The following is a 7856-nucleotide window of genomic DNA, read 5'->3' as shown; positions in this document are numbered from 1 at the left end:
TGTGGCCCATAGCTCTGTGAACAGATAAGTCTCAGGGCTGGTTGTGGAGTCCCTCCTTTTCATGTTGTAATTGCTGGCAAACAAGCTCACCAGTTTTAGAAAAGTGAGACAAAGTGGATTTCCCTTCTTCGCAAAAGCCAAACAGGTTGACAATGAGAAGGTTAATCTTCTCCTGCAGATCTGAACACATCCTACTTTTTATCAACCCAAGTGAGGGCGAATCTGATTGTAAACATGAAGTCAGCTTATATTTATAGGTCCAGATTCCATGGATTTAAGGAAGTGAATAAACAAACACAGAAACTTGCTTGGAGTACTTACTTAGCTGTATACTATAGGGAAAAAAATAAATAAATATATATATATATATATATATATATATATATATATATATATATATGGGAAAAAAACCTAAGAGAAAAACCAGAACACAAAATATTATTTCACGTTCTGTTCATAGCCGATGTGCTGTTGACGACTGATATTGCAAAGCTCAGGCACAAGGGATCAGAAGTGGATCCAGCCTCCCTCCAGCTCTCCCTATACTATGGTTCATGCAGCGTGGAGTGCCACCACAAGCGTGCAGACGCAGGTAGGAAGGCCTTCCAGAGGACACTCCTTGGCCGGGCAACTTGGGAGGGACCTCCATCTCTCCCCAAAGCCAAAGCTGCCAGCCAGTGCTGTGGGAACCATCTCAGACCCACACAGACAACAAAGTGGAACCCTTTGGGTGCCACTTCCCATGAGCCAGCCTGACCACAGCCGTGGTTTCTTGTTGACGTAAACTTCAGAGCAATTGCAAAGGATATAATAAACAGCACAGAAAAAGGAAATATCTTTCAAGCTTTTGTTCTGCTAAATCAGCATTGTGGACCTCAGGCATGGGAAATGTCGATCCAAGATAGGTTGATCATTAAAAAAAGTTACAATTTGGGATACCACTAAAAAACCAGGCAAAGGAAAATTTATGCGACCACAAAATAAGTGATGAGGATCGGCTTCTGGCGATGGTGGCACCAGTTGGGTTCCCACCAAAACAAATATTTGTAGAAATGATAAATATGACATATTGCAATCACAATCAGATATTGGAATTTGTTTTCCATTGTAATTTACTCTGGCAAGTCCGCAACTGAGAGATCCCTGTTCGATTCAGCAATTCCAGTGTAGGCAGATTTATACTCTTCTTTAAATAGACTAATAGGATGTGCTGATTAAAATAATCAATTTGCATTAGTAATTTTCTGAAGGATGCCAAGGTTCTTTTTTATCAGTAACTAAAGCAGCATTAATTGGCAACTTCAGGGCATCGTTACATCAAAAGTAAATGCCTTTTTCTGCTGTTCAGGTGGGAAAGCTACAAGTTTATGCAGTTAGAGGTATTTTAAAATGCATACAGTTTGAGAAGAAAATAATGGGGGTTGGCTGTCATTTTCTAACATGAAAAACTGTAGGATTTGGAACCTGAATACCTGCAAGCTGTGTTTAGTCAGAAAAAGCAATACAATAAAAACATCCAAAAGCTGAACGACGTTGATCCAGTAGCACTCTGACGTCTTAAATAAAGTACTGACCAATGTTTGGACTACGGCATGCCTATAGATACTCTAAAACTGGGAGCCACATGCAGTTGGAACTCAGCACTTTTGATTTCCATGTGTTTGTGCTCCTGCTCCTACAGGGAACCCCCACCTCCAAATGACAAAGAGAAACGAACGGGCATAAAGGAGAGATGAAGGTGGATGGATGGCTCTGAATTTCTCCTCTGCAGATGCCAGACCTGGAGACACCCTGAGCAAAGCCACAGACACTGCTTGAGCTGGAATGAGCCTGCTCTGATCAACATCTGTGTACTCACTGCTGCATTTTGGGTGGCAAGATCCAACATATTCTATAATCCATCAGGACACTTTTCAAACAGAAAGAGATGTATCTGTGTTTCAGTGTGAGGAAAACAGACTGTCTGTAAAGCCTAATGTCACAGATGTAAAAATTAAAAAGCTGCTGGACATTCAGGCATGGATCACCCTTTTTGCTCTGAGAAAGCAATAAACTGGGATGGGCTTTTTTTATCAACTCCAAATTCCATCACATGCCATGTGAAAGGTTTTTTCCAGCAAGCCCTTGGTCTCCCAGGGTGAACAGGCCATCCCAATGAGGAGACTTCCATTCCCAATGGCCAAGGTGAACTTGCTGTACTTACATTAACATGCAGGGAGAGCTGCCGTACCGCAGTGTGACTCCACTTGAAGCCACCCATCATCTTTTGAGCAAGTAAACCCTGGGAAAATGGAAAGGAGGAAGCCACAGCTGGAACTGCTGGAGGCCAAGCCTGGCCTGGAGGACTACAGAGGCTGGAAGAGTGAGGCTGACTCCAGCCCGTCACAGAACAAGCCCATGCTGAGCCAGCAGGACTTCAAAGGCAGCAAAACCATTCTGGAGAATCAAGGCTTTGGTCAACTCTGATTCGAGCACTGCTCCAGTTAATGCCAGGAAACAACTGGACTTGTATCACCCCAACTCTGGCTGATTCACCGAGGCTGGGCTTACAACATTCATATTAAGTTCAAAGGAATGGGAGAACCGCTGCCCTGCATCTCCTGGGGCTTTATCAACTATCTCCCCTCCCCAGCCCCACCCCTAAAGTAAGCAACCAGCATGGACAACGCACTTCTAAAAACCCTGGCTGCTGCTGACAATGCAAGTAGCATTATTCCAAAGTACTAACCAACCTATATTAACTACAAGTAGAACACAAAAAATTGCCTGTAAAACGTTAAAGGCAATTAGGAAATTCAACATTTCACAAATTCCTTTGGTAAAAAGCCAGAATGATGTTGCCAGAATTCAATAATGGCAATTTTCAGATAAAGAAAATATGACACCTCAAGCCCCAGATTAACTGCCATTCTCATTTTGTTTGACCGGTGTGATGTCTTCTCCCACTGAGCTATGACAGAACTCTGCGGCTGACACCAGCGCCCATCTCTCTGAAGAGGGAGGTGCAATGAGTAAGCAGTTATCAGCACATCCAACCACCCTGACTGGCCTGCACTGGCATCCTCCAAAACCAGCATGTCCACCGTGACAGAAGATCGGATGCTGCTGAAATGAGCTAGTGCACTGCTAAAAGGAGGAAAGCACCAGTGATGAAGTTATAAAGGTGGCAACATTAACGCAGCCACTGAAAGCTGTGGCTGTAGGCCACATTGGAACATGCCATTGGAATAGCCAGCTATGACGCCTAGGAGCCTGGTGATGACATACATGGAGTTTAATACTGTCTGCAGACAGGTCACCAGAGAGAGCTCCCTCTTGGCAGTCTAGTACATGCTGACCATATGAAGAACAGCACCTGCCAACAGCCTCAAAGATCAATAGCTGCTGATCTCTGTTCTTCAGAGTCCATGTAGTGGTCCACTTCTACCTCCCACCACAGTGAAGAGACAAGATCCATGCAGTCCAGCTATACGAAAGAGTTAACACATGGGCTGCTTCACTGTAGGCTGTTGGTGCTGCTGCAGCAAACAGGTGGCTGACAGACCTGTCACGCTGGCTGGTAACTAAATCAGTGCCAGTGTGACATGCCAAAGAATGTCCCACGACTGGGTGCATGGCTTGGCAAACACCTGCAGAAGGGACTTACTAAGGTTATGCAGTGCTGTGAAGTAGGTCAAACAAAGCCAGGCTTTACTCTCCACAAAGGGTCAGCCTCCACCTCAGTGCTTCTCTGGTGCTAGACCAAGTGCTGAGAACCTTAGGAAAAGTTGACATACAAATAAGATTAATACAGGGAGTTGGTCATGGACCTTGTTATCAAGAACACTCCCTCAGGTGAATGACTGCTGATGGAGAGATGACTCCATGTTTTATCTGGGGTTCTTCTAACCTGCAAGCAAGCCCTGGTAACATCAGTGTTTCTGCTGTGGCAGTTTAGAGCCCATATCTTGGTGGAGCACACGGAGTGGTCCTAAAGGCACAGGCAGGACAATGGGACACGCGTTGCCTCCGGTGAACTGACCAGAGCATTTGCCTGCAGCAAGAGCTCAAACAGCTAAAATTTCTCTGCTTGCTGACAAACAAGCTATAAAGAGAAGAGAAAGTCATTAAGGAAGCAGAAGATATTTCCTTGAGTACATGGCACCAGCAAACAGTGCCAGTGACTGGTATGCCTCATCCTCTTAAAAAGGTGTTTATAGCTAAGCTGTGATGGCGATAACGATGCATTACAGCAGCTCCATGGTTGCCTAGAGGAGGAAGGGCAACATGGATGTAGCTGAGAGGTCAGTAATAGCAAAGGGTATCCCAAAAGAAACCTTCCTGTCCTCCTGCCTTTCTGGAGAAGGGCAAAAATCAGACATAGCTGCTCTGGGGCTCTGCTGTGCCCACTACAGCTTGGACAGGGACTTCCCTTAATCTGCCCAACACGAGGAATTTGCACCTCAGCACAGCCCTGTTCGAGGGAAAAAAGAATACAAAGAAGAAATAAAAAGAAGTCTACAGCAGCCAGGTATGACAACATCAAGTGAAGGAGGTCCTCAGGAGCCATTCTCCCGGCTAATGCAGGTTCCCTACAGTAGCTCACACAGGTAGATGTCCAGATTGGTCTTGAGTATCTCCAAATACCCCGCAGCCAATTAGGGCTACCCGTTCCAGTGCTCTGACGCTCTTCAAAATGAATGAGGATCAGCAAAAAAAACAACAAAAAAAAGATATTAAAAACACTAAAAAAAATTCACTAAACAAATAATCTATGATTAATAAACAACTGGTTGTTTCTGGTCACTGAGATCTTCAGCAGCCACAGAAGGCATTTCCTTTCATATCTGTTCTACACAGAAATTAAAAAGGGAAAATTAATTATGCCATTCTTACAACTGTCAGTCAGCTCCTCAGCCTTGAATTAACTACGCATTGAAGTGAATCTGATGAACACAATGATGCAAAAAAAAGCAGTTGCTCTGAAACTGTGGAATACATTACTCCCAAAATGGGCTTAATATTTCAATCAACGCTTTCTCTGAGTGTTTAGCCAATTCCTTCCTGCAGTTCAGTTTCTGTCTTCTTTAAAAATTCTGTTGATGTGAACTCCTTTCAATCACTTGTTGTAATACAAGTAGCTAAACAAATTACTTTTAAATTGTATTACAGGTTTCTTTTTCCTTCAAATCTGACCAAGGAGGGTTTCAACATAAACATCATCCTTTCCAGTTTTAGTTTCTCAACTGAGAAAAAGAACCATTTTCCATTCTCCAAAGCAATCCAGAATGTAGGCCACACTTTTGAGTCGTGTGCATTCAATTTAGGAAGATGTTGGTGTCACTAACGTGAAATTCAGGTATGCAGAAAGCTATTATGTATCTACTTCAAACATAATTCTCAGTCGCTGACAAACGCTTTGAACATTTTTACAGGTTAAAGCAGTCCCATCAGCTCATCTACCAATCCTGGGCTTTGATGCTGCCTGCGGTTCACAAGGACTTACTCAGAAAACGTTGAGAATTTCATGGCACAAACTCAGAGGCACAGCTGTCCACCAAGCAAGCCCTCCCGGCTGAGTGCCTCCCGGCTGGACACAGCAAGACGTACACCAGGTAAGGAGCAACGCTGGGGAAACACCAGCTGCACAGAGCGAGAGGTGATACGAAGAAAAGAGAAATGTTCAGGTTCGCTTGTTTGCTTGCAGCAACAGACACTGAAGTTTATTGATTTCAGTTTCAGCAGCTAAAAATCCATGAAAACATTTTAATATTATACAGACAATACTATCCCATATTAAATTTTCTATCAAAGTAATAAAATAGGCCAGGATTTTCTCACAGTCATTGTGATTTACTTATCAATTAGTACAATAACACCTATTTTGAAATATATTACGGAGTGCAAATAGCTTTTTTTGGTCTGGGTATAATTCAGCTGTTCAGTGTTATGGGAATATCTAAGGAAAGAGACTGAAAAAAGAACCCAGCGTTACAATTCAACAGTTAGCTGTAAAAATAGCTGGACACATTCTCAGCCACTGTCTCTCAACTGTTCCCTTTATATCCACTGTGAAACTGTTTCCAACACACTAATCACATCCATTCTGAAGCAACTAAAATTATATGATTTCAAACTATTTTCATTAGAAAAACAGTCCTTTAGCAACTGCTTTTACTCTTCCAAGTAATTGTATACTCTTAAAGGCCAAATATTCAGCCAGCGTGCAAAAATAACCATAGCCTCTTATAAAGGATAAAAGGCCAGATAAGTCTTCATATTAAAAGCAAGGATGCCTCTACCAGCAACACTGCTCAATATCGAAGGTTGTATTTAATGTTAAAAGTTTCAATACATAGATGTTAAAATCTTAATGACTTTGGATCACTCTTACAACAACATGCCGAACAGCACGGCTAGTATTTCCTTGGAGGTAATTCCAGTACCAGCCAAGATGTTCGAGTAACTACCTCTGTAAACAGCTCTGTCACCTCAGCTGTAAGAAATCTGCACTGAACGCCCCACAGCTCTGACAAAATGTCTCATCTATCTGGAATGTTTTTGGGAGCAACAGCCAAATAAAGAGACTGAACCGATTAATATTTGATTGCCACATCTGTCTATGGATAGGTTACTCAAATCAGAGGGCACTGACAGTACTCTTTTTTTTGCTTTGACATAAGCACCTGTCGTAGCAAAGGCTGTTTATTAAACGCAGGCAAGACCCTCAATCTGCTGTTCTGTAACTGCTACGTCTGATCATCTCCCTGTTCAACATATGTTTTGACAGAAAAATGAAATTGATTTAAAGTACAAAGGTGGCAGCCATCTAATCCACAGATAAAACCACAGCGATGTAAGTTATGCTCTTCCTAAAACAAGCTTGAAGCCATGATTATATTAAAGACACAGATGTGAGGGGATTTTTCAACTTCCAAGCAGATAAGCAAGCAAGGTATTACAATCCAGGGGTGCAGGTGAATGAATAAGCAAGCAAACTACGTGATGTTTGTGCAGCGTCCTCTCAATCCTGCAATCCCTTCTAGAAAGTCTGGGTCTACATCTCCCTCTTCTTTACTCATGTTCTTCTCGCATGGCTTGGTCTCAGAAACTTTCCATGCCTGTAACGGAAACTCGAGCCAACTTCTTAAATGTATGATTTCTTCATCTCCACTCATCATCATCCACTTCTGTTTCTGAGAAGCTCCTCATCATGACACCTGTATCTCAAGAAGCAAAACAGGAAACATCACAGGGATGAAGCAAGGAAAGATGAATAATAATATGCCTCTGTGTCTTTAATAAAATCACAACTTTCATTCAAGTTCCTTTTAGGAAATAGAGTTCTTTTTTCTAAAGTATCACCAAACCAGGTGTGTAAGCGCCCAGTGCCACAGTCGGCATAACCAGTGACACCTCATCATCCACGTCTCTGCTCCTGTCACGATGAGCAGAAGAAATCCTGTGCCAGTCTTACATGCGATGGGAAACCTCCTCAGGTGCCAACCCTGACAAACCAATGTTGGTTGTTTCTTTTTAACATGCTTCTCAGCTAGTGGAGCACTGCTACTAACAGTGACAAAGGTCTCGGTAAGGCCTCAGTCACTTCCAACGTATAATTGTCCCCAGAACAATACTGTCAAGCTTTGGGGTGGGGTGGAGGGGACTTGCCTGGCTGTTACCCCATGTACTTCATTCAGTGGGCTTTCAGTCACCTACAGCCTGGGACCGGATGAGCCCAGAGCCAACAGCACAAAGGCAGCAGGATTAGATGATCAAAGTCAACACGGTGACGCAGTCACCTCATGCCTGAATGGGCCACCCAAGCCCTCAGCCTGCCCTGTGACCTCACCAAATGCTGACCAAGGGGGTCAGGA

At 43.2% G+C, this 7856-nt stretch overlaps 1 protein-coding gene and 1 long non-coding RNA gene across 3 annotated transcripts in view; one reads left to right on the top strand and one right to left on the bottom strand.

Moving 5' to 3' along the window:
* Nucleotides 1–7856, bottom strand: part of SLC20A2 (solute carrier family 20 member 2) — a 55387-nt gene that overhangs the window by 37692 nt on the left and 9839 nt on the right. The gene's annotated exons all lie outside the window — the stretch shown is intronic.
* Nucleotides 1–7856, top strand: part of LOC107313225 — a 74741-nt gene that overhangs the window by 58462 nt on the left and 8423 nt on the right. For both annotated transcript variants that reach the window (XR_004307230.1, XR_001554869.2), the window contains exon 3: nucleotides 5415–5594. This is a non-coding gene — a long non-coding RNA (uncharacterized LOC107313225). The remainder of the gene's footprint in view (nucleotides 1–5414; nucleotides 5595–7856) is intronic.

The sequence above is a fragment of the Coturnix japonica genome, chromosome 4, assembly GCF_001577835.2.
Source record: "Coturnix japonica isolate 7356 chromosome 4, Coturnix japonica 2.1, whole genome shotgun sequence".
Classification (NCBI taxonomy): domain Eukaryota; kingdom Metazoa; phylum Chordata; class Aves; order Galliformes; family Phasianidae; genus Coturnix; species Coturnix japonica.
This window is presented reverse-complemented; position numbering and strand designations above follow the sequence as displayed.